This window comes from Ambystoma mexicanum, chromosome 2p (assembly GCF_040938575.1).
Source record: "Ambystoma mexicanum isolate Mex_15411 chromosome 2p, UKY_AmexF1_1, whole genome shotgun sequence".
In the NCBI taxonomy this organism is placed as follows: Eukaryota; Metazoa; Chordata; class Amphibia; order Caudata; family Ambystomatidae; genus Ambystoma; species Ambystoma mexicanum.
The window spans coordinates 59,978,992-60,006,172 of NC_090923.1; positions in this window are offsets into that span (position 1 = coordinate 59,978,992).

Genomic DNA, 27,181 nt, shown 5'->3' on the forward strand with positions numbered 1-27,181 from the left:
GAAGCTGCACTTTAAGAAACTGACCATTAAATCTGATATTGACATTTGAAGGAAACCTGAAAGTTCCTGGTTGCATGACTTGGAATGGGTTGACCGTGTGGTCTGAAACTGCACCAAGACCAGAGAACTACCACTTGTGAACTAAGGGTGATGGAAATGAAAATGTTATGTTCCTTGTTGCATGACCTGTAATGGGTGGACTGTGTGGTCTGAAAATGCGCTTTGGCCGGGGAATTCCTATATGTCAACAAGGAAGCTTGCTGTGGTGAAAGTAGGAAACCAACCACTGATACACTTCACACTTGGGGAAGAGAATCCAGAGTTAGGTAAGTCCATTGCAAAGATTACAAGCTTCAAGATATTTTCTTTTGATGTTGACATTAATCTTGGGGAAGGGAACCCTGAGTTTCTGGTGTTCTGGAACTGCGTTACCTTGGAACTGTGTTGAACTTGGGGAAGGGCAGGTTAACATTTACAGACTGTATTTCCTCTAACATTCCAAGGAGGAGCGATTGAACTTTGTGGTGAACGTATTGACATTTGGGAGGAAAGGCTGATGAGTAAGCCAGAGCTTGATGTAGCTCAGAACTTTGTTTTTGGAACACTATTTTAAGTTGTGGTTGATGTCCCTACACATTGTTTTGTATTAGGTGTGACTGCAAGTATTGGGTTTTGGACACAGACAGACTCTTCACTTGAACATTTTAACACAGACGGACCTTAGTTTCATTAGGTAGGGGATATTCCACCTCAAAATAGGGCAAGTTAGGCCTTTACCATCCTGACATGTGCTTTATTAAAAGAGTGTTCAACTTTGATCTGCTGTCTGTGTCTCATTCCATGATGCCAACCTCACAGTGGCAGGCATCTAGTAGAAAGCAATATCCCCTCCAGGTAAGGCTCACACCCCTCATAATTCATGCTGTGTTATGGACATAGGTCTTTCCATAGCGCTGTGCTTGTCATTTGGCACATTCATCAGAAGGATCTTGGCTAATCAAAAGCAAAGAAACCCTCTGCTTATAGTGGACTGTCCTCCATAAAAGGGGATTTTGCCCAAGTCTTTTCTTCAGTGAATTCCCTCTAATATGGATCTCCTTTGTCATTGATCCAGATGTTGCCTTGGACTACCACCAGGTCGAAACCCACCTCTGAGAGTTATACATGGAGCACAAGTCATGTTGGACCCATGCTGATCCATTGATCCAAAGCTTTTTCATAAACAAACAATGCTAGTCTTGGGCCCACCTCTACCACCACACCCACCCACGCAAGTGCTATCTCCCAGCGTGTTTAATGTCTCCATAATAGAGTGCTCTAATAATTGGTCATCCCAAATGCAGACATTAAACATTATATAAAAGAAATACCTAGGATAAATTCAACAAATGATTGAGGGTACATGTGTAAGAGTTGTGTATTGTTTATAAAACACTGGGCCTCATCACGAGTTCGGCAGTAATTTGGCAGTAAATCTGCCAAATTATCAACAAAATCAGTTACTTTTACCGCCACTCAGTCCTTTGGATTTACCACTGGATTACGAGTAATGGTATGGTGGTGTTAGTCCCCATTTTTGGACTCTATAGTTCTCCATAAGGATTTTGGTGGATTTACCACAAGCAGTAATTCTGTTGCAGTAAATCCTGTGATATTTTACATTAAAATGGAGTATTTACCGCCGTAACTCTAGCATCATGCTGGAAGTAAATCCTACACTTCAAGGCCAAAGTCGTAGTTGGCGGTTGTGTAAATGCCACAATAATTCAGGGCCAGCCAAAAAAAGTTCAGAATCGGAATTACCAACAATTGGGCCCACTATCAAAATATTCAGAACTGCAACTCCACTCAAACAATTTTGCATGCCTGTCTCTAGGACAGGCACGGACACGTCTGCTTTTTCTCCATTTTCTGCTGGTCTGATTATGTCATAGTTATCGTACGTCAGTCCAGTGCTGTCTCAAGTCTCTCTCTCACTCTCTTTCGGTGTAGTCGTTGTCTCTCTCTCTGTCTGTCTGTCTTATTGGTAGGTGCTGCAGCAAGGGTGAGTCAGGGCTATATGGGAAAGAGAGAGGGAAAAGGGGCGATTGAAGAGGAGAAGAGAATGAAATTGTTGTATACGAACCTCCCTTAACCAATGCCACTGGGGGCACATTTAATGTGTTTGACAACAAATATGAACTATAAAGAGCGGAGTTTTTAGACATCTTCAAATTGCTACAAAGCGATATTAGGTTGAAAGCACACTGAAAGGAGGGATAGAATGTGTCCTAAGTAGCCAGTGATCAAGTTATGTATGCCCTTCATTATGTATGCCCCTTATAATATATGCCCATAATTGTATATATCCGTTATTAAATATTCCCTTTATTATATATGCCCGTTATTAGATATGCCCCTTATTATATATGCACGTTATTATAAATTCCCTTTATTATCTATGCCGTTATTATATATTCCCTTTATTATCTATGCCCTTTATTATATATTCCCTTTAGTATCTATGCCCTTTATTATATATGCCCCTTATTATATATGCCAGTTATTATATATTCCCTTTATTATATATTCCCTTTAGTATCTATGCCTTTTATTATATATGCCCGTTATTATATATTCCCTTAAGTATCTATGCCCTTTATTATGTATGCCCCTTATTATATATGCCCCTTATTATATATGCCCATTATTATATATTCCCTTTATTATATATGCCCGTTATTATAAATTGCCTTTATTATTTATGCCCTTTATTATATATGCCCCTTATTATATATGCCCGTTATTATATATTCCCATTATTATATATTTGCTTTATTATATATGGCCTTTATTATATATGCACATTATAATATATTCCCTTTATTATATCTTCCCTTTAGCATGTATTTCCTTTGTTATATATGCCCATTATTATATGTGCCCGCTATTATATTCCCTTTATTATATATGCATGCTTTTATATATTGCCTTTATTATGTATGTCCTTTATTATATATGCTATTATATATGCCCCTTATTATATATGCCCATTATTATATATTCCATTTATTATATATGCCCATTATTATATATTACCTTTATTATTTATGCCCTTTATTATATATGCCCCTTATTATATATGCTCATTATTATATATTCCCTTTGTTATCTATGCCCGTTATTATACATATCCTTTATGACCTGGTTCTCTGTGATTCCATTGATCACATTTACGTGTGGTCTTCTACTTTGACTCTTCTTGGTGGACTTCTTTTACCCTTTTCTATTAATGGGGGTCCTCCTATATCACCCCTCCTCCCTGCCTCTACTCATCCCTCGTTCCCTTCCACCGTACTACCCCTAAACACACACACACACACACAATGAAAATACTCAACCAAGAAGACTTGAAGTAGAAGACCACAAGTCACAAGTGGTCGTTGGACTCACTGCATGCAAATTGGCTTTTATTATATAGGTCAATGCAAACTGCGATACATTCCTAGGGGGTACAACACGGCTTTGCTGAAGTATATGGACTTGATGAGGAAAACGCTTGTTAATTTTGTAGGTATGCCCTGGGAGTACAATGGAGTACAATGAGGAGTTCCAGGTGAGGAGGAGGAGGGAGAAGACAAAGCGATGTGTGTAGAGTTAACTACAGACTCAGGGCTCAACCTGCTGAGCATTTACAGCCCATATAGCAAGCGTTGAACATTCCATTGTCGAACTGGATATTAAATTATGCCTCCTATTATAATGATTTGTATGTATATTGGCCTACGCCAAGTTGCTTAAAATTGTACGCGAATAACTCTCTACGGCAAGGTCTTGACCTTAGAAATTGATGTAAGCCGCCATCTTGAATCAAGCTTCCATTTTAGGTTAGAACCGCCATTTTGGGGTTTTTGTACAAAGTCACCCTGTAATCTAAAATGGCCGTCTCGTATGCCCTTGTTCTTGCCTTAACCTCTCCAACCTCTGTAGGAGAGTTAATGTCCAACCTGCCTTCAGGCTACATGTTAGGGTCATGTAGACCTTGTCCTTTGTTGACCTCGGGAGCAGGGGATTACTTGAATTAGCAATGTTAAACTACAAGTATACAAGAACAGTAATGCTATCCAAATATAATATGTGAAACATTTGTTTGGTCTGTATTAAAACAGCATGTAAAGAGTGTAAATGTTAAATTAATGAATAATGGAGTGTGTTAGTAAATATATGCAAAAGTAAACCGCATGCACGAGATATGTAAATTAGGAAAGTGAACCTGGCGCGACCCTACCCCAGTGTATAGTTAACCTGTAAGAGGGCTGGACATCATTTTACAAATTGTATAAATGCGTCGATGTCCAGCTAGGAAATTCTGTTCACTGCTCACATTGAACCCTGCTGGTGGTCTCTGTGATGTATTGATGGCCAAATAGCTATTTGTGTACTTTGTTGAATACTGTTCAGTTTTGTAATAAAGATTCTGGGAATCTTTACAAGCCCGTGTCAGTGTATTTTCCTTTGCTTGGTGTAACAGCCTTAATATTGTATTTTTTCTGATTCCACAGATGGCGCCGGAATAGGGACCCTCAAGATTGACATCGTCTCGTTGAAGGTTGGCTCGGCTATCGGACCGGAATGGGACGGTGCCAACAGAAACGGCCACTCTAGACGAGAAGCGAATTCCTCGACGAAACTGCACAATCCGATCCCTGGACGGTGAGCTGTAGCCCGAGACGACATCTTGACGAGGGTCCATATATTTGAGGTATATATAGGAAAATATATTTGGGTCCATATATTTGAGGTGGGTAAATTTTCCGAAAATCACCATACACGTGGGTCCTTAGCATTGTCCTTAGTAACCCGATCGGTCCTCCCAGTCCTTTGGTCAGGTGAATCGTGCCCCGATTCTTAATCTAACCCTGACAATTTGAATTTGGAGCATTGTACTCGCGAGCACAATTATTTAACCAGGTAACACCAGAACTTTGATATGCCTGGGAAATTGTCTGCCTGCTTTAGGGCATTATTCCGCAGCGACAGACAATCTTTGGAAGATAGCCGTCCCGCACCACAGGAGGGGTCACCGGCCTATACTATGTACTGTAAGAAAGGCTTTGGTAGTATAGCATTTAATGACATTTGGCACAGACAAACCAGACATAATTCTAAACTTCGGTGGCCAACCAATTGTAGTTTTGAAATCCCTCGTATAGAATATTTAGAGTCTGTATTAGTAAAGAAAAAGTCTAGACCTGCAGCATTTGATGCGTCGCACAGTTGGAAAACAGAAGCTTTGCAGCAACAAAAGAGTAGAGAGAAACACATGCGTAGACACATGCATAGACTTATGACAAGTGTCGAAAAGGCACGGTTATATGATCAAAATAAACAATTGGAGTCAGTTAGGAACACGGACAGGGCGTTTCAATTAGGCATTAATAAAATCTACCCTTCAAAAGATTTTCATACGTCAGATGAATTGATTAATAAGCTTTTGCATGAACGAAGGCCCGATGCCTCCGCGCCACCTCCGTACGTCCCTCCTCCTGGCGCTTTGCCCCTTCCTGTTGTAGTTCCCCCTCCTATAGTTCCTCCGGTCTTCCCTTCTGTTTTTCCTGTTGTTCTTCCAGCCGTCGCCCCTGTGCCTACTCTTCCTCTTCCAAGTGATTCTGCATCGCTTGTAGTAGACCAGGGAGCAAGTCCATGGGTTGTGAGTCGTAATACTGTGTCCCCAGACAAAAGGAGTGAATTGACTGCTTGGGCTAAACATTGTATGGAGAAGGGTGAGCAAGCTGATGTTTTTTCCACACTCGAAAATTTAAAAGATATTCCTGAGAAAAATGTTTTTATCGAAAGATTAGGGACTCATTTGAGTATAATGTGCAATAGACTAAATTATGTAGATTTCCCACAAGGGTTACGGGATTTGAACGCCTTAGCGTTGTCCAGAGATACTGCGGAGAAGGTATATGAGCATGTTGAGAGGATTTTTGAGTATAGGAAGGAGTTGGAAGAGTTACAGAATGAGGAAGCAGATGGTGGTAGTTTAGGTATTATGTACTTACAGAAACGGTTTTCTCCTCGTCGAGAATTAAAAGGAGAGGAAGCGCGAATTTGTATAAAGGATGCGATAAGATGGATTTCGGATATGTCGATTACTCCAGATGAAGTATATGACACATATAGTCAGTATAAGTTAGAAATGCAAAAGAAAGTGATACAGGTGATGGTAGAGCACCTGCAGAATGAGTGTGTAAGAAGAAAGATGTGTTGTCCAGCAGAATTGTTGAGTCTTTATAAGAGAGCCTTTTCGATTGATACTTCTTCGACTGCCTTAGAGCTTGATTTGGCTCTGTTGCTTAGTAAGCGTTCGGTGCTGCCTACTTCTCAGTTGCCTATGAGAGAGGTCCCTCCGACATTTGTCCCGAAAGTTGAGATTGCGGCCGATGCTGGACGAGGAATAGTCGCCGGAGAAATTCCTGCACATTACGTTTCACAGTTTGTTCACGTCCCGTTTTCAAGACAGGAAGTGAACACCATAAGGCAATCTATTCCCGATATAAGAAAGAATCCGACCGGATTCTATAAAGAAATAGAGTCGGTCTTACAGTCGTCGGTATTCATTTTAAGTGATATTGACCTATTATTTCCTGTACTCCTGCCAGATGATTTGTGGAAACAGATTAGGACTATAGAAGACATAGCTGGGTTGGGAGATACATGGGATAACATGGTTAGGCTAGACAGAGAAAGACCAGCTGGCGAACGACCACCTCAAGTGATATTAACCTTGCCTGATAGAATTATTGTAAAATTGAAAACTATGGTTCCAGAAAAAAGAATCATTTGGGATAAGCGTACGGCCTGTGTCCAAGGAAAGTCTGAGGGTGCTACCGATTTCTTCAATCGGTTCGAGCAGGTATTCTCAGATTTCAGTAGACAAGACTTAGGCACAGAGTCAGGGAAAAGGTTGTTTGTCGACAAATTTGTACGTGGATTGCTGCCTGACATCCAGTTACAGATTATGTCTTCTGAAAGCGCTTGCCAGGCGAAGTCTCAATCAGAAGTACTGCATATGGCTCAGTACTATGAAAATCGTGTAAATACTGAAAAGGAAAAACTTGAGAAAAAAAACGGGTGACCTGAAAACTAAAGTTTTATTACAGCAGATTGTTAGAAACCCTAGAAGGGGTAATCAATTTTGAGGTCAGTACATTCCACAGGGAAGTGCGCCCTTGGCTCCGGTAACCATTAACCAGTGTGCCTATTGCCGGCAGGAAGGCCACTGGCGCGCACAATGTCCGACCTTGCAGCAAAGGTCATTTGGGAACATGGGTAGACGATCCAGAGGTCGCCCAGGTGCCGGGGGCCCTGGCAGAGGTCAGTTTACACCAGAATCACAGCAACCTCCTTCACAAGATAAGAAGTTTCGAATGTGGATAATAGAAACATTTTTGATCACCCTTCTGCCGCATACCTCTCTGAAGAGCTTCCTTTTGATAATATTCTGTTTTGCTAGGATTGCCCGAAGCAGGATTTGGAACCTACGCCTATTCCCGTTCATCAGAAAGGCCCCTACGTTGAGATGGCGGTGGGAAATAGGAACCATCTATTTTTAGTAGATACGGGAGCACAGAAATGTTCCATTGATCATTCACGGGTTCCAAATATTCCCCTGTCAGGGCAGTCCAACGTTTCCGTAGGGTTCTCAGGTACACCTGTAGTTTGTCCGGTCTCTTTGCCGGTACCAATAACACTGGGTCCCTTCACGGAACAGTGTCTATTTCTACTTACCGCAAACTGTGGGGAGAACTTGCTGGGGCTAAATTTGTTGAAGGCATTGCATGCAGTAATACATTGTTCTCCGGACGGAATTCGGCTAACAATTTCACCTCAGCAATCACTCGCATCTCAGTTTTTGACTCGACCTTTACCGCCAGAATTTAGTAATGTCCCAGAATGCTTATGGGCAATTGATGATAATGATGTGGGCATTCTTCAAATTGAACCTATTAAAATTATTTTGAAACATGGAGTAAAATTGCCTCGCATCCCGCAATATAAGATCTCAGTTGAAGGCGAACAGGCTTTGAAATGTATAGTTTCTGATTTTGTACATCGTGGAGTAATTGAGGAGATTACGGGTAGCATATGTAACAGCCCGATTTTGCCAGTATACAAAAGAAGGTGATAATGCGATTCCCTTTCATTTTATAATTGATTTACGTGCTATTAACAAAATTGTGGCTCCTCAATTTCCTATTGTACCTGATGTTACAACGATACTAACCATGATTCCGGCTTCTGCCACTTATTTTAGCGTTGTTGATCTTAAAAACGTGTTTTTCAGTATTCCCATACACAAGGATAGCAGGTATTTGTTTGCGTTTACCCTAGGTGGACGCTCGTTTACATTCACTCGTGCACCACAAGGGTACACTGAGAGTCCAAGTATTTATAGTAGGGCATTGAAAGAGCAGCTTGATACCCTGGAGTTGCCTACTACTTGCACATTACTGCAGTATGTAGATGACCTCCTCTTGGCTGATGATTCTGAGAGCGCCTGTAATGAAGGCACCGAGTTGTTGCTTTGTCATCTAGCAAAACATGGCCACAAAGCTTCACTTCAAAAATTACAATATTGTTGTCAGGAGATCACCTATTTAGGCTATCTCCTTTGCCATTGCCATGGACTTTGGAACACCAGACAGCATTTGATTTGCTCAAATCCGCGCTGTGTTCAGCGCCGGTTTTAGGAACTCTGAATTATGACAAGGCCTTTGTATTGTTTGTGAATGAACGTGATGGATGTGCTTTTGGCTGTGTTAACACAGGAACATGGAGGGAAAAATAGGCCATGTGGCTACTATTCCTCCACCCTTGATCCTGTAGCATGCGCTTTGCCAAGATGTTTGCACGCTGTTGCTGCTGCTGAGTCTGTAAAACAGAGTGAGGGAATGGTCCTGGGTCATGCGTTAACCCTAATGGTACCTCACTCTGTAGATATGCTATTGAATAGAACTCAAACGCAACACCGCACTTCTGCAAGATTGACAAGATATGAACTAATCTTGTTTGCCCCCCACATTCAAATTCAGAGGTGTTGTGTATTAAATCCGGCTGAACTTTTACCTGTCTCGCAAGATACTGTTGATGGTGACGATACGTCACATGATTGCCTTTATATGACAGAACAAGAGACTAAAGGGAGAATCGATTTGAAAGACACGCCTTTGAATAGCCCACAAGGAGAGCTATTTTGTGATGGCTCTTGTTTTAAACTTCCTGACGGTACATCCACGGCTGCTTATGCTGTTACTACTTTAAGCACAGTTGTGGAAACTAAAAGAATTATGCATAACTCTGCGCAGGCCGCAGAAATTATAGCGTTAACTCGAGCTTGTGAACTTTCTGAAGGGCTTACAGTGAATATATATACTGATAGTCAGTATGCCTTTGGGGTGGCCCACAATTTCGGTAGACTTTGGAAAGAACGAGGTTTCTTGACCTCGCACAGAACGAAAATCCAGCATGGCACTTTAATAGTGCGATTACTTTCAGCACGTGCACTCCCTGTTCAGTTAGCTATCATAAAATGTTCAGCACATCAAAAGGTTACAGATGATGTAGGAAAAGGGAATGCTTTCGCTGATTAGATAGCTAAACCGACTGCCACTGATTTCAGTTCAGAAATGTATGCTGTAAAAGAAATTGTAAATGTTTGCACTTTGGGTGAAAGTATCGATGCTGTAAAAGATATGCAAGCAGATGCCACCATAGAGGAAACTAAGAGATGGATCGGGGGTGCAGGGAGATTGGATGACGATGGGTGTTGGTTAGACAATATTGAAGGGAATGGTTACTACCTGAGGCCTACATTACAATGATGGTTATTATGGCTCATGGTCCGACACATGTTTGTGGGGGAAAATTGACAAAAATGCTGCACAGTGTATGGGCCAATAATAAGATTTTCAAAACTGCAGAGCGTTTTGTCCAGAACTGCATGGTTTGCTTGCAGCACAATGTAGGAAAAGGTACCTCGACTCCTAGAGGAAGTTTCGCTCCACCTTCTGTCCCGTTTGAGGTTATTCACTTTGATTTTATTGAAATGGAACGGTGTAACAATCTTAAATATGTATTGGTTGTTATTTGTTGAAAGAGTTTTTTCCTAGATTCGGGCTGCCGAGAGTCATCTGCTCAGATAATGGGCCAGACTTTATTGCCACTGTAATCCTACAAATTTGTAAAGGATTACAGATTGACAAGCGGTTCCATTCAGCTAGACATGCCCAAAGTGCCGGATTAGTGGAGAGGCACAACAGCATTATAAAGAACAAACTCGCTAAGACGTGTGCTGGCACCAAGCTAAAGTGGCCGGACGCCTTACCGATCATGTTACTGTCGATGAGAACAACCCCTCAAACTAAGACTGGGCTCTCTCCCTTTGAGGTGGTAATGGGGAGACCTGCTATTATTTGGGGTATGCCAAAAAGTCGCTCATTACGGGATATAGAAAATGTGCTTCTTTCAGATTACTGTAACGAGTTGACTAAAAATCTGTTTTCAATTTATCACCAGGTGCGATAGGCATTACCTGTGCACTACAAGGGTCCTGGTCACAGTCTACGACCGGGGGACTGGATCCTCATGAAGGTTTTTGAGAGGTCGTCTTGCCTTGCACCTCGGTGGAGGGGTCCCTACCAAGTCCTGCTAGTCACCCAGACTGCCGTGCAGATAGCGGGTCATAAACACTGGATCCATGCGACGCACACCAAACGGATCCCACAGCCCGTGCCATACGATACAGAAGACACAGAATCCCTTCCCACTGCTGTAACTAGCGTGACTGAAACAGCAACAACCAACAAGGGAGAATCGGAGACCGCTTCAGAATCTGCAAGGCCGGACAAAACAGCCATCTTGTCTCTGCACTCCTCAACAGTGGAACTCCCGGATCAATCCTTTTCTGATCCCATTTCCGTCCATTCGCCACTTCCAGGAGGAAGTGACGACACTTTGTTCTCGCCAGAAACTGCAAAATATAATTTGCGCCCAAGGAAGTAAATGTACAGCATGGTCTGACTGTGCGATTGAGAAAATCATTTGAGAGCTTGCCTTTTTGGCCCGACTGTGCGGGAAGATTCTGTCGGCTAAGGGTTGTGGGAAAGACATTAAGAAGACGCGCGACTGGAGTCGCCAGCAAACGAACAATTGGTGTTTTTCGATTGAAGACTACAATGCCTGCACCCGCTACCGCTCGTACCAAACTTTTAGATAAATATGTGACTAGCAGAGACAATGATCAAGCATGTAAGGGGACCCCCAAAGTGTATTGTTGCCTTTTTGTAATAATAACTGGATTTTTAGTAACTGTTGGTTTTGGGTTATGGTCTCTGGAGGAAGCATATCCATTAGAGGACTTTTTTCCTATTGAAAATGTATCTATTATTCCCACTCCTTCTGTGCAATTGCATACTTTGTCGCCTAGGGATTCTTTGCATAGACGGAACTATCAGAATAATACCCTTTTGTTAATAATGAATGCCACTCCTGCAATTTTTAATAAGACCAATTGCTGGATCTGTACACATCTACCGCAACATGGGGGTAAGGGGCTAGGTTGGTATATTTATCCCTTACCTTTGACAACTGCCTGTTACGCTTCTCTTAGAGCACTATTTTTTGGTTGATGGAATGACAGCATTTCAGGGAACTTTGATGGTACAAATTTAAATAGTTTTGAAAATAATGTTTTGAGGCCCTTGGGATGCTCGCTTTTTGCAAATAGAAACTTTGCTTCTGTTAGGCCCTCTGATAGATTGTCTCGTCCCTTTCAGTCTTTAATCTGTTTCAAAATGGCTCCTATAGGCAATAAGGATGCCACGCCTCCATCTTATTCTGTTAATCATAGCCCCGATTCAGTATCCTTCTGCATACCGAGGAATGGAACACGGTCAATGGGTAATTTTAGAAAGTGGGCTAACGTTGTGAATTTGACTAGTGAAAACAGACCTCTGTACGTAGGCGAACCTGTCTATTTTGATTGCGGTAATGTGGCATTTCCATGGTTGCCCAGGGATTGGCAAGGCACCTGTTATTTATGGATTCTATTACCTGGGGTATTTATTGCCAGTACTTCAGATGTTTCGAAAACTCGTCCACGACGAGGTGTGAAAGGGGATACTCCAGCGCAAACTCTAGGAGATATCATGAAATCCTTTGTGCCATTCTTTGGCCAAATTACGAATTCAGACGATATCAGGGGACTAGTGAAAGTATTGGAGAGAATCATCAATCGGACTACTGACATACTCTATAATATGACGTTAGAACAGAAAGCGATAAGATTAGTGGCTCTTCAGAACCGGATGGCATTAGATGTCATTCTGGCTGAGCGTGGAGGAGTATGTAAATTAGTGGGGTCCGCTTGCTGCGTTTACGTACCAGACTCCTCTCTGACGATCTTTAGGGCTATCCAAAATCTACATGTTCTTAGTTCAGAAGTACATGTTCCTGAGGGAAACTGGGAACTTAGTGCATGGTTTTGGGACCTCCTACGGTCATAGGGATGGAAGTTGTTTTCGGCCCTGCTGATTATCTTGGGAAGTTTTCTGTTTCTTTGTTGTTGTATACATTGTCTCCCTGGTATATGCTCAGTGTTAGGGGGATGTTGCGCACAAGCAACAAGTGAATTAGGAAATAAAATATATGCCCCAAAGAAGGTTTCCGAAGAGTTTGTGTTGAAAGAAACTCTGGTGTCAGATCTAATGGCAATAGATATGTCCGACAATGATTCGGGGTGTATGGACGATGACGTATGGAGTTACTTGCAAGCAGATCAGAAGTAGTGTTAGCACTTGGCATAGGCCAAAAGGAGGGTTTGTCGAACTAGATATTAAATTATGCCTCCTATTATAACGATTTGTATGTATATTGGCCTACGCCAAGTTGCTTAAAATTGTACGCGAATAACTCTCTACGCCAAGGTCTTGACCATAGAAATTGATGTAAGCTACCATCTTGAATCAAGCCTCCATTTTAGGTTAGAACCGCCATTTTGGGTTTTTTGTACAAAGTCACCCTGTAATCTAAAATGGCCGTCTCGTGTGCCCTTGTTCTTGCCTTAACCTCTCCAACATCTGTAGGAGAGTTAATGTCAACCTGCCTTCAGACTACATGTTAGGGTCATGTAGACCTTGTCCTTTGTTGACCTCGGGAGCAGGGGATTACTTGAATTAGCAATGTTAAACTACAAGTATACAAGAACAATAATGCTATCCAAATATAATATATGAAACATTTGTTTGGTCTGTATTAAAACAGCATGTAAAGAGTGTAAATGTTAAATTAAAGAATAATGGAGTGTGTTGGTAAATATATTCAAAAGTAAACCGCATGCACGAGATATGTAAATTAGGAAAGTGAACCTGGCGCGACCCTACCCCAGTGTATAGTTAACCTGTAAGAGGGCTGGACATCATTTTACAAATTGTATAAATGCGTCGATGTCCAGCTAGGAAATTCTGTTCACTGCTCACATTGAACCCTGATGGTGGTCTCTGTGATGTATTGACGGCCAAATAGCTATTTGTGTACTTTGTTGAATACTGTTCAGTTTTGTAATAAAGATTCTGGGAATCTTTGCAAGCCTGTGTCGGTGTATTTTTCTTTGCTTGGTGTAACAGCCGTAATATTGTATTTTTTCTGATTCCACACCATAATGGCATTTTCTCAGGTGTTCCACCCAGGAAAGGGTGGGTGGACCTATGAGGCTACAGCTAACACTAGTGTACTAGGCCTTCAACAAGGGGACATGTGTTAGGACTGTAGGTAGGTTTAGCCATGAGTACAATCGGTGCACTGGATGGCACACGCTTACTCAGTGTTGCAGTGCAGTCAGCTGGGGAGGTGAATGTCTAGGAGAGGGTGGTGTGTGAAACATTTATATGGCAACAATAAATTGCATAGAGTTTGTTTCCCGCCCCAGTTACAGTGCCACACCCATTTACCTGTGTATATAATTCAATCTAGTCCTCTCTGTGAACCATATAACATCACTTCTGTCCCTCACCCTTTAGCAATAGGTAAGCCACAGTGTGTAGAAAGAATATACATTTATTAAGTAATAGAAAAATTAATATTAGCACACAATCACATACATACCACCTTACTCCATGGCACAAAATAAAGCTTCAATACAAATTCTTTGAACCCAATTTGCTGTTCTGTGTTAACTAGAAAATCACCCAAATTTAACCCAATTTTCATTTTGTGTAAAATAAACACTTCAATTACTTTTCGGTCACTCACAAAAATCCCTTAATGTAAAGATATGGACAAAGTGAAAGGCTAAACCTAGCTTTATTAACATCCAAATAAAACAGGGACAGCACCAGCACAGAATGGTGTCGCTCTCAGCGTGCTTTTCTAAAACAACCGTTTTATACTACTAATGTGTCACTAACAACGTCATGACATAATATCAATTTACAAAACCTACGGGTTACAGGGATTGGTTAAGGGGACTGACTACATGTACACTCTATAGGGGTTCAACTTCTGATTGGGTAACAACATTCTGATGGCTCCTCCTGAGACCATCTCTAAATTGATCTACAATAGATTATTGGTTGATATAACACATACTGCATGGCCTAACATTGAGGGTTTTGATTGGTTGAATTTCTACTGACCAACCCTGTGCAACTGACAGGCCAACAAGCCATGAGTCAAACAGGAAAACAGGAGTAGGGGGAGAGAGGTCCATGGACTGCTTTCCTTTCAATTAAAGTAGATGTCATCCCTTATTCCTAGGCCATGAGCCAGGGTTATCTCTTTGAAGTGGGTCTTGTACAGCTTCTCGTGTCTGAAAATGTATGTAAGGAGTGAAGCAGGTGTCCTATCTGTGTCCGTTGCTAATGAATAGACAGTGTTCTTCAGTTATAGGTCAAAATGGTGAGACTGTGATTGGAATTATTTCATCCTGCATTCATTGGGATTTTAGCTCATATTGGTGCAAGTGTTATATTTATTTATGTATTTTATTTATTTATATAGCGCAAAAGATGAGAGCCCGTGGGCATAGGGGCACTAAACAATAACATATGTACATAAAACAGAGAAGGGATAAAGTTATGGTTCCTCTTTTCACTGGGGACACTATCGAGCTATTCCCCAAAGAGTCTTTGGGCTTATAATTGTCCTGCACCTGTTTACAAAGACTGCTTGATTTTTTTAATTAATCTAAGAATATATGGTTTGCATCTTGGGAATCATTATCTTGTGCTTTCACTGCAACTTTCCTATCCTCCCTTTTTCATGGTAACCTTGGCTTGGGTTGCTAGCGAATGTCTGAGCTCTGCACACATCTGTATTTCTGTTATTTCGGCATTTTGAGTACTTATGAAGTCTTGATGCTTTTCATTTACTTAGAAGCGTGCTGTGGCTTCAATCTCGGAAACGATGGCTGCTCATTACTCTCACGTTTCCATGTTAGTGAGCGATATTCACCTATTGTTCATGTTGCATTCAGCTTTTACATTGCTTATGTTAGTATTCTTTGCATCTTTATGGATGCCATGTTAATATTCTTCATGTATGAATAGATATATTACCTAATGTGTGTGTCCTTTGTGTTGAGTGAACATTTGCTTTGTATCTAATGCATGCACATGTGTTATTTCATTGTCGGTTTGTTTATTCTTGCCATCTTTATCTTAGATCGTGTCCATTGCCTGTTGTAACTGCCTGGGATAGGGACAGTACGGTTGCCTTAGTGAGTAACGTTTCTCAGCTATACAGTATTGGGCGGGGGCAGTGGCTGTAGCTACTGATGACATGGCCAACTTCCTCCAAACATCACTCTGCAAACCTGTCAGAAACCAGAAGGTGTCTCACCCACTAGTCCCCGGGGATCTGTCATCCAGGTGGCCAGGACACGGTCATCGCTTTTGGATCCAGTTCCCAGGAGTGGACCAGGGTGGGAGGATCACCTGGGCGAGGGGTCTTCAGGGGGTGGGACGCTGAATGGTGAGACACAGTCAGAGACGTTTTTATGGGAGGGCAAACGGGGTACTTGCCCAGGGCCCCCACCTTGGAGGGGGCCCCACAAGGCTTGCTGATCTGAAGAAGTAAGATTCCATTGTGCACCCGTCTTAAATAGCACACATCAGGATATTTTATGGGGTGCTGCTGAGGTGCTAAACCCATTGCCTTTCTGTTTTCGCAAGTGCATTCTGGCTTGATCAATTCATCATGTAATGCTTTCTGTGTCCATGGTGGTATACATAGTAGGTGTGTTCCTTATGGCGCAACTCTGTAGCATTCTTTCCTTCCTGTGGGAATTATGTTGATTTTGTGCAATGGGCAATGGTGAAATGCATATTGCTAAATTGAGTGCCACAATGGTTCAGACGTTAGCTCAGTGTGTGATGCACCCATTGCAGAGATATGTGGTCATATGGAAAATTAGAATATCACACTCCAGCAAGGCTGGCTGAGCCTTTCCTATGTCTGAAGTGTATAAACCTGGCTGCATATGTACTTGGTTTTGCAGAACAACATCTGCTATTATCAGCAATGTACCTGCACCAGATAGGGGTTGCTATAAAAACTAACATATCATCCGTATGGTGAAGGTCTAGAAATTGGTTTGTTCAAATGGGGTGTTGGAAAGCCTAGGCCATCAGCTCCAATGAGGAGCATAAACTGTTAGTCCAAGGGATGAATAAGTATCCACATTCAAGACTATGAAACAACAACGTTCATGTTTGTATCCTGGATTTGCCAGCAGATGCTACAGTGATCCTGGTCAAATAATCTAATATATCTTACATTACTGTGTTGTCTTCTGTGAGGTTTGCCTTCTTGCATGCCGCTGGTATCGTTTAGCCCATTACTTGATCTTTCTTCTTATGCAGGCCATTTGGATGGAAGGGGTGGTAGACAGAAAGGAGCGGACCAGATGTTGAAGGTCTCCGGCAAGCATATTTTAAGGTCTGCTTGTTTGACAAAAAAAGGTTTGCTTTTTGGTAAAGGTCAAAGGTTTTAATGCACGTTTATAAATGAAAATGTCACAAGCCATTGTTTTGGAAGTATTTAAAGCTTTAAAATACAAAAGACAAACCCAGATTAAATTTGTTAAATTACATCGATTGTTATGCTGGTTCTTATATACTTACCTTGATTATGGTGAGAATGAAGCTAGAATCATTCCCATTTTGCATAACAATCTTCTATAATATTTTTTTTAAAAATGGTAATGTTTGGTAATGTGATTTGTGTACTTTGTAAGTCAGTTTTTTAATGAAATTAGATTGTTTTAATTCATGGTAAGAACTGGAAAAGAAAGGGTTAAAATGCAGAAATTGCAGAGTTGGCACAAATCCCAGCTTCACCCCTTCACCCCTTAACCAATGTGTGATCCTGGGCATCTCATTTAATCTTGTATTCCCTAACCTCTCAATATTACCAGTCCCTAAACCTTTCAAAATTGTGAGCCCTTCTGAGTGATTTCCTTCTCATGGTATGAACTTCATAAAAGCCTTATTCATGGTTTCACTGTGTTAATAGTGAGCATATTTATATCACACACCACAGCCATGTGTTCCTTTGATATCAAATGGAAACACTATTTGAAAACCATATCCCACTTCTAATCTCAGTCTGTCTGGGTAAAGACACCTTCCTGGTAGCTTTTAATCTGCCTCCACTATCCATGCTACGGTATGTGTAACATTCTCCTTTCTTCCAATTGGTGGTCTCTATCCATGCATGAGCACTTTTGCATTCTGTGAGGCAGCTTATGTGAGTTCTCTGTCTATTACGGGTTACATGTACCTTTTACGTACAGTCCTGCATTAATACTACATAAACCTTCCTGGATGTTATTGATAAAAAAGTATCTTGTATGTACTAGAACAGTAACCCCTTTGTAGACTGCTAATGTTGGTCTTCAAATGCTACTTGTTTATCATTCTGATTAGAGCAACAATGAAGACGGCAAGGGGACTCAAAGGGAGTAAACAAGCTTATTATTCTGTGAGACAGCATATCAACCTATAGGATGTGAGCATGATGGGTGGGGTGGGCGGAGCGACCAGTAGTCTTGATCCCTTAATTCCTTTGGTTTGGTGGAGGGGGGCCCAAAGATGTCTGTGCTCAAGGCCCCAAAAGTGCTTAAGATGGCCCTGGACACAGTATCCCCTTCTCTGTAACACCTTGACCCCATCCTATCAGATAGGATGCGGGTCATTAGGAGTATGGAGGTAGCCATGGTGCTATTAACGCCATGGTTACCCCCATACTGTATACTGGGTCCGGGTTCCTTGAATGAGGAATTACCAGACCATTCCAACCTTGGAGGACCCGGTAATTCCTCATTCAAAATACCCATCCCCATTCGAGCCCCATAGGGCTCAATGAGAATGGGGAGGGAGCCCGTTATTAGCTCCCTGGTCCTTTAGCGGCTCCCCCTAAGGGCGCCTGGTAAAACCAGCCGCCCTTAGCGGGACCCGCTAAAGGACCTCGTAATGCGGCGGGAATGGGTTAACGGTACCAGGCACCCTTACCAACACTGTTAACCCCTTACCGCCAGGGTCGGAATGAGGTCCGATATGTAGGAACTCTACCCTCCCCCCTTCCTACACAAATACTTTCACATGTACAACCTGCTCTGGGAGAAAACAGACTAACAGCCGAACAGTATAGCTGACGTGTCCCAATGCAATGGTCAGGCGTGGTCAGGCAATTACTGACCATCACTTACACTTGACTTCCATTAAACTTCCCCACACCGATAAAAGGCGGAGCACAAAAGCACCCTCTGAGCGAGGCAAAGCAAAGAGGGAAACAGCAGTTTTGAGATGGCAGCTGAACAAGAGAAGAAAAATGGCAAAACGGGTGGGGATCGCAAGGAGGGAAATTCCTGTGACCTTACTGACAAGAGACTATTACTTTCACAAGCCCTTCGAGATTAGAAAGCGTAAGAACAAGAACACAGGCTGAAGAATCCTGTATTGTCTGTTGGAGATACCCGGGCCCCTCCTGCGTCACTAATAGCAGCTGCTGTGGTACCGTCCTTGGCTCCAAGAACAAAGCAGCGTCAGTGAAATCAACACAGCCGGTGAGTTGGGGAGACCCATACAAGATGGGTCTGGGTTGAAGCCATGGTTGCGAGCAACAACATTGTATGGTAAGCGCTGGAATTAACATTGTTGAAACACGTGTGAGAAAAGACGCAAGTAAAAGTTGAACTGATGATGAGTGTTTTGAACTTTGAAGAGACTTGGATACGATACCTTTAACTTGGCAGAGTGGCCCGGCACTGTTTGGGTGCTCAATTGAAGGTCTCTGTAAGGTATCCAGCTGAGAAGTGGCAGAAGTGAAAGTTAAAGGGTTATATTAAGAAGAGAACAAATAATTGTAAATCGAAGGGTCCTGAGACAGGTCAAGCAAAATCCTGCTAAAAGCGAAAAGTCTTCAATTTGATATGGTAAAGAAAGTTTGGAAAATTAGATAAATTTGGTCCGAGCCCAGCGGGGGGAGACCAATTGAAGGTTTTGTGTTAAAGTGGGTCTGACGCCAGCTGAGGGGAACCTGAGGTGAACAGTGAATCACCAGAGAAGGTGTGCATATGAGAATCCTGAGGTGAACGGAACTTTGAATGTTTGTTCATCGCAGCAGGACCTCTGAAATAAGAGACTTTGAAAGGCAAAGAGACTTTGGCACAGAAGGTTCAGATACAGAAATTTTGAACTGCATCCTTGTGCTAGAAAAGCCAGAGTACATGGTAGGCTGGAATGTGCCGCCTTGTCCTGTGCTGAAAACGTGGGGAAGGGAATCTAACTATCCTGACATATCATTTCTTGAACACTTTTCTTTTGCATACACCATTTGTAAGGATTTGCAATAGGTTTATTAATATAGGCCATTTTATTTTGACCAGACACTACTAGAACTGTGTTATTATTATTTGATGGTCGTAGCTTGCTCCCATCTTTAGATTTAGTATTAGATAGGGGTTTATCAAACCCAATGGAAGTTCAATAAACACCCTTGAACTGTGAGCACGTGTTGATACCATGCTTCCCTTACAAATCCCTCTGATTAACAATATTCAATTGTACTTCGGGCCATGGTTTTGCCTTTATTCCCAAAACGTTCTTCAATTTCCTCTTTACTTCTTCGAGGAGTCCCTGGCTCAAAATATGATCAAAAATGGGGATATTTTTGTCCGACGGTTTCCTAGTTTCTAGTTTCCATTTCTATTGAATGTCCCGTATGTATGCAGCGGGGTCTTCCTCCGGCCCCATTTTCTGTGTCATGATTGCCCCCATGTATGACGTGTCTGGGTTTTGTATTTTCAGTGCCCTCCAAATTTCTGCTCTGCAATTATTAAAAGGGGCCCCATCATGTCATGTGTTTTGGGCAGTCACCATAGGAAACCCTGCCTGCTTCCAAATGTCTTCTGATTGCTTGCCCAATATGGCAGCAAACAGACTTTGTATGTCGCCTACTGCTAACATCATCCCAGCTGATATTATTTCCAACTCAAAAATCCACTTCCCAGGCTCCACTGTGAGTGATGGTAGTTTATTAATCAAGTTTATTTTGATCTGTCTGTGGCCATGGTATATATTGTGCTAGTCCTCCCTTTTCTCTAATACAGGGAATCGGTTTGGACCGGGAGCCAGTGCCAGTGCGGTTGCGCCCCTTGTCTTTGTCACTGCGTCTGTAATGCTCACTCTCTTCCTCGAGGTAGATTTTTCAATCTATTCACAGTGTCCTTCCTTCTAAACTGTGCAAACGTGTCTTCGGGAGGCGTGGATACTCAACGGGTTCTGTCCTCATTGTGGGCTCCTCCATTTAGGCCCACACTACCTCTCTGCCCATCAGGGTACATGTGGAGGGGCCTCATACTGCCTCCCTTTCTCTCCCTTAATCTTCTTCGTCTTCAGACATTGTGTCAACACGTTCTTCATCCTCCCTGTCCTCAAAATCTAATCACCCAAGGGGATTGGCTGCATATGTTCCATTCATCACTTCCTGCATTATATTTCTGCCTTCCTCTAACTGTCCCGCTCTCCAACTTTCTATTCCCCTAATACCATCCTTTCTGTTCCTGTCTAGACTGTAACGTCTCCTTCGCTTAGCACCTTGCTCCTCTTTATCCATTCCTGTATGTCTGCGCATAATTGAAAAGACTTCCTTGCAGCATTTCTCTAAACTCATTTCTCATTCCCTGTTTTCATCTCTCTGCTTCTCTCTTTTCTTTGCACCTTTCTTTTCTTCCCTTCTTCTTTCTCTTTCTCGGTCTGAAATGGTATACCCCTTAGGAATATTATCAACTTTCGCTCTGCACCTCTCCCTACTTTTTTCCGCATCTAGCTGTTTCTTGCTCTACCTCTCTTCCTGCTTTTCTCTTTCTCTCCTCAGTTGTCCCTCTAGTCTCCTCTCCTCTCTTCCTGCCTCTCGTTCCCTTTCCTTCTCCTCATCGTCTCTTTTCTACTGGACCTCTCGAAGGCCACTCTAATCAGCCAAATTCTAATGGATTGAGCTCATGGTAACAACCAGGTTCACACCGTGAGACTATGCCCATGGGGAGGATAACGTTCTGAGAGGCTTTCCAATCAGGTAGCGGGAACCCAAGGGGACCGAGTAGGAGACAACATGTTAGAGGACAAGGGTAGACAAGGGTGTGGCCAATCAGCCAAGGGACTATAGAGGACTGGTAGTATGTATATCGGTGGTAGCCAATGAGGGTGGGGGATAAACATTGTATGCTGTGTGTGTCACGAGTGACGATGGCTTACCTTATAATGGCATGTTTGCTTTGAACTCACTGAGAGCTCTGTGGCAGTTGGGTTCTAGGACACCCTTTATTATTATTATTATGATTATTATTGTATTTATTGCGCACGGACCTGGCTTTGAGAAGCCACAGAGTGCTTTACAGAGGTATATAACAGTACAGATGCATAACGGAGCACTTTTCAGAAGTAACACCATGACAGATATACAGCGGGGGATGGGCTACTGAAGGGCACACAGGAGGGGTACAGCTGTACCGGGTGGTGGGGAGGAGAGGGGCAGGAGGCATCTAGCAAGTCAAGGGGCGTGAGTGGTGAGATGGCCTAGGGGTTGAGGTAGAGAGATTCCTTGAAGAGGTAGATCTTGAGTTCTTTTCTGAATTGTAGGAGCGTGGGGGCGAGTCTGATGCTGACGGGGAGGAGGTTCCATAGTCTTGGGGCATAGGCAGAGAAGGCTTGTTTTCTGCTCCTTTCATCTTTGCAATGGTGGATTTCAAATTTTCACGCATCCTGGCTTCTGCTGGTGCGCTGTCCGCCAGAGATTCTGAGTTTCTCCGCAAGGCAGCTGGGTGACTTGAGGTCGACCGTCTTATAGATGATGCAGCAGGACTTGAAGGTGAGTCATTCGTGCAGTGGGAGCCAGTGACCCTCTGTCACCTTTTTCCTTTTGTATAAAAAATAAATCTTGTTTTCCTTGCAAAGATGTGCACCAAGATTTTCCTTAGAGGATTGTTTTTTCTGTGTCTGGTTGTGTGGAGAGTGGCCTTACAAATTTGGGGACCCCGGCATGATCCTAGGCTCTCCACAGTGACAGAGGATTCCTGGCCACACATCTGGAGGAGCCTGGCCCACCGGCAGTGACCAGTCCCCTGTGCACAAACTGGAGTGGTTTACAGGAGCCATGTTGCCTGAATTTCTGTCTGCTCTTTGGAGTGGGCCGCCACTGCCGGATTGTGCAGGCCGTTGATGGGACTGTGTGACGAGGAACTTGGGAGAGCACGTAGATGTAAGTGCACCTTTTGCGGGAGACAACAATACAGGTGTGAGCGTGTTGGAGAAGAGTGGGAGTGTGTTGAGAGTGATGTGAATTTGGAGTGGAAAAGACTACGTGGCACTATATGTTTCAGATTTTGTATTCCATGGAATAATGAGAATAAAAGGAGTAATGAGATCCTCTCTGATTGGGGGAGAAGACAGCGTTGTATGACTAAGAGGAAACGAGGAATAAGGGTAGAGGCCCTGTGTATTGAGTGGGTCTGGGATCCCTCTGCCCAATGTTAAGGGAAAAGAGGGTGAGAAGTAGTATTATGGTGGTTTTAGTGGTGTTTCACTGTAGTGGTAGACCAAGGAAGGGTCCTGGTTTTGTTTTATATATATTGGAGTGAAGTGAAGTGAGGGTGTAGATGATTTGGGTCAGGGTGTATGGGATAAAGTGGTGTGTGATAAGAGAGATTTGTGAGTGTGTGGAGGTTGACGAAGGGAAGGGGCTGGGGTATTAGAAACAGGAAAAGGATGGGGTAACGGGATGGCAAGAACCTGCTAGATCGGAGCCTGAGCAAACTGAGTATGTAACATCATTTGAGTGGGGGCAGTTAAAATGGAGCTGGCGACCCTATTGGAGTACACGTGCACAGATTGCTCGCTATATAAAGAGAAGCTAGTTAAGTACCATAAAGAATGGGTGGCCGAGACAGGAGGGGGCATGTATAAGCCCTGGCCAGAACAGGGAATAAACAACAAGGATGTTCTGGTTCACATGCATATGTTCCGAGCAGCAAATTATAAAGGGAAGCAGTTAAAGGGGGTGTTGGAGCTATGGGAGATGGTGGAGGATTAAGAAGATGCCCCCCTGACCCTGCAAAGACAGTGGGTGGACCACTTCTATTGTGTGTCCTGGCCGCAACCACACCCAGCACTCCGAGTGTTCATGTACACCCCGTCCCACCAACTACTGCACAAGCAACGCAACCTCCCTCTTTGGGATGTTATCCAACTCGTGCAGCCTCAGGGCATGATTCCCACATATGTCCCACTGTCTGCCACTGCAACTCCTCCTCCTGCATCATTGGCCCACTATCAGAATCTCCTGAAACTCATAGCGTCTGCAGCTGGTTGAGCTCAGGAACATAGAGACCTAGAATGGAGGCTGCAGAAAGAGTTAGAAGAGGCGTTGCAGAGGAAAGAGGAAAAATGAGCGGGATTGAAGTTGGATAGAGGGGATGGGCAGCAAGCACCTATTAGAACAGATGAGTGGAGAGCGGTGAACATTTTGTTTTGAATTGACAGTATGACGATCAAAGATGTACATGTGGAGAAGGAAAATAATGTGCATCGATCTGACAATATGCATGGACGAAGGCCGCGGGCACCAATTTTGTTTATGGGTCAGTTCAGGATGAGGCCAATGAGGGCGTAGGTGCAGAGAAGGAGCAGTGATTTGGGGGAAGAAGAGACCCCACCCATTATCTCGTCATGGGTGGAGAGTTTATGGGGCCCTAGGCTGAGGATCGGTCATGAACCCATGGCGGTGGTGAAGGTGAAGCAGGTGGGGAAAAAGAAGGCAGTGAGGATGGTGGGGGCACAGTTCCAGTTGTTGCACAAAGGGCCTGGGAGGGCACAATATGTACCCTGGCCACACATGGGCAGACATAATTTAATAAAGGCACTACCAGCCCTCTCTGCAGGGGTGGGAAAGAGGATTTATGTGTTTGAGAAACAGACAGCAGTCAATACCCTGGCTACAGGTGACATGAAGAACTTGTTCAATGCAGTGTAGGAGACCATGCTGATGACATTTGGGTCACAGCAGGGTACCCCATGGAACGGATAGGCGATGGCAATCATAACAGAGCACATTTCAATGACTGCAGGACCCGTGTGTGGGCAATGCTGCGGTGTGCGTAACCCAACAAGTCTGATCTCCAGTCAATAATTCATCTAACTAAGCAGGACAATGAGGACCTGGCCCAATATATATTACAGGTACAAGAGATGTGGAGGGCAGAAATGGGGAAACATGGGATCGGTCAAGAGCATTTTTCTATTTCATGGTTAAGAAAGGGCTCTCCAACGAAAGCACTCAATAAGGTGGTGGGGATTGAAGCAAAGGGGTAGGCAGAAATACAGTCTAGCATTTTGCACCAGTGTAAACGGTTGAAATAGAAGTCAAATGAAACTGTGCCTGGGGTGCAGATGGAGGAAGCAAAACTAGTACAAAAGAAGCTAGCTGCACAACTGTCAGTAGAGGGAGCAGTAGTAGCTGCACCACAAGAAGGTAAGACAGAGCAGAGGGTGATTGTGGGAAAAGTACAAGCATCCCCAGTGGGGAGGTGGATACGACTCGAACGGTGGGTATCAAGTGCAGTACCCAAGAGGGTACCCCAGGCAGAGAGGGGGCTTTGGTGTGTGTCAGGGAGGCAGAGGTGGTTTTGGAGGGATGGGCCCAATGGGAGGGACATAGGGCAGTAATGGACATACAGGAAAATTGGTCACTTTTCATAGGAATGTAGGAGCAGACAAGCGGCTGCATACAACCAGCAAATACCTCGTAATGCGCAAGGTGCCCCGTGCCATATTCACAGTCCTATGCCCAAGCACTCCCAAATGCTCTGTACAGCGCACCACCACCCATGGCCCTGTCTGCTCCCCCACCACTATTCCCACAGCTGCACGCACTGGCACCCAACAGCACACCAGCATATGCAATACACCCCACACAGCCACAGATACCTCATGTTCCTAACAACAATGCAGTACCTCATGGCACAGTAATGAACTGCCAGTGGGCCAGTGTGGTTGGAGGAAATCCCTTTGTCTTTCTGATGACAAACACTTATCCAGATCAGGACAGCCCACAGAGAACCTTAGCGTGCCCAGTCCGGGCAGTCACTGCCAACCTAGAAGAGGAACCATTGGTGGGGGGTAGATAGGAAGCAGACCATTGTTTTTTATGGTAGACACAGGTGCTACAAAGTAATGTTATGTTATGATATGTTATCAGAATTTATAGCACGCACTTTCACCCGAGGGGATCTTGGCACGAGGAAAAGTAAGGATACAGCCCACTACAGTGGCCCTAAAACAGGAACGTTTTCCGATCACATCTAAACTGTAGGTGGTTCACAGTGCCTCTGAGGGCCGATGGTGGCCCATTCTACAGTTTGCAGGCTGCATATGAGAAAGCTCGTCCACCCTCACAGGCCAAGCGGATATTCAGAATGACTACAAAATTGGCATTAACTGAACAAAGTAATTGTCCCGGGATATAGGGGGGAAATGTATCCTGAATATATTCTGGACCCTGCCTAAAAGAGGCATGATGCACCAGGCACAAAGATTAAAATTTTAGTCTCCGGGCCACCGGGCCACCGGGAGCCATTGAAGAGACCGAAGCACATGACTTATGTGGGCTCCATAGGTGGAGTTGGTTGCCACTCTAGCTGCTAGATTTTGCAGCAGTTGTAAACGGTGTATTGACCCCAAGGGTTGTGCCAAATAGAGTGCATTTCAGAAGTCAATCCAACTAGTTATTAATGATGCTACTACCAGAGGTTGCAGACTTTCGGGTAGGAAAGGAAGTGCTCTGCGCAACACTCTGAGGAGCAAGTGTCGAGTCTTGCACACAACGCTAACTTGAGGTGACACCGATGGATCCGATGACAGAAGGATCCCTAAATTGAACATGACCATCTTGCACGGAGGGAGTAGTAGTGTGTTCCACCCGAGGCATATGATATGTAAGGACAATGTTAATTATCCACACATTAGGGAATGAAACAGCATCTAGAAGAATACCAGTGCACCCAGATCGGTTTATGCACAGAGTTATAGTATTACTAAATGTTGTGCCAAATGTTGATAACCAGTCTTGGAGAGTGATATCGGAGTTCCTGTTTAGACCCAGCCCAGCCCCAGGAGCATATTGCAAGGGCTATTATTGCACTCGATTTAAAAGGTGTGGTGGTGTCAAGGGACAGATGTGGGGGGAGGAGAGTGGCACACTGTTTTGTGTATCGACCCAGCACAGCCTCTGAGGGGAGTTACAGACATCAAGTTGTTCGAAGACATGGACATTGATGGAGAGATAATATTGCCAGTTTGCGTTCCATGTGAGATAATGGTGCTATATTGACACGTTTCATAGGTCCCACCTTTTGCCCAAAGTGATTTAGCGCAAGTACCTGACGGGCTGTGGACAAGTAACCCCCATGACGTAGGGCTCTTACGAAGTGTCACACCAATACACTCAAACCAGGTGCAGTGTTGCCCCGAGTAAAATAATACCCATTATCCAAGGAGGCAGAGGAGGGGAAACATGACACAATCACAACCCTGTTACATCAGGGCATCATTGTACCATCAAATGCCCCTGCAACATATATCCTGTCAAG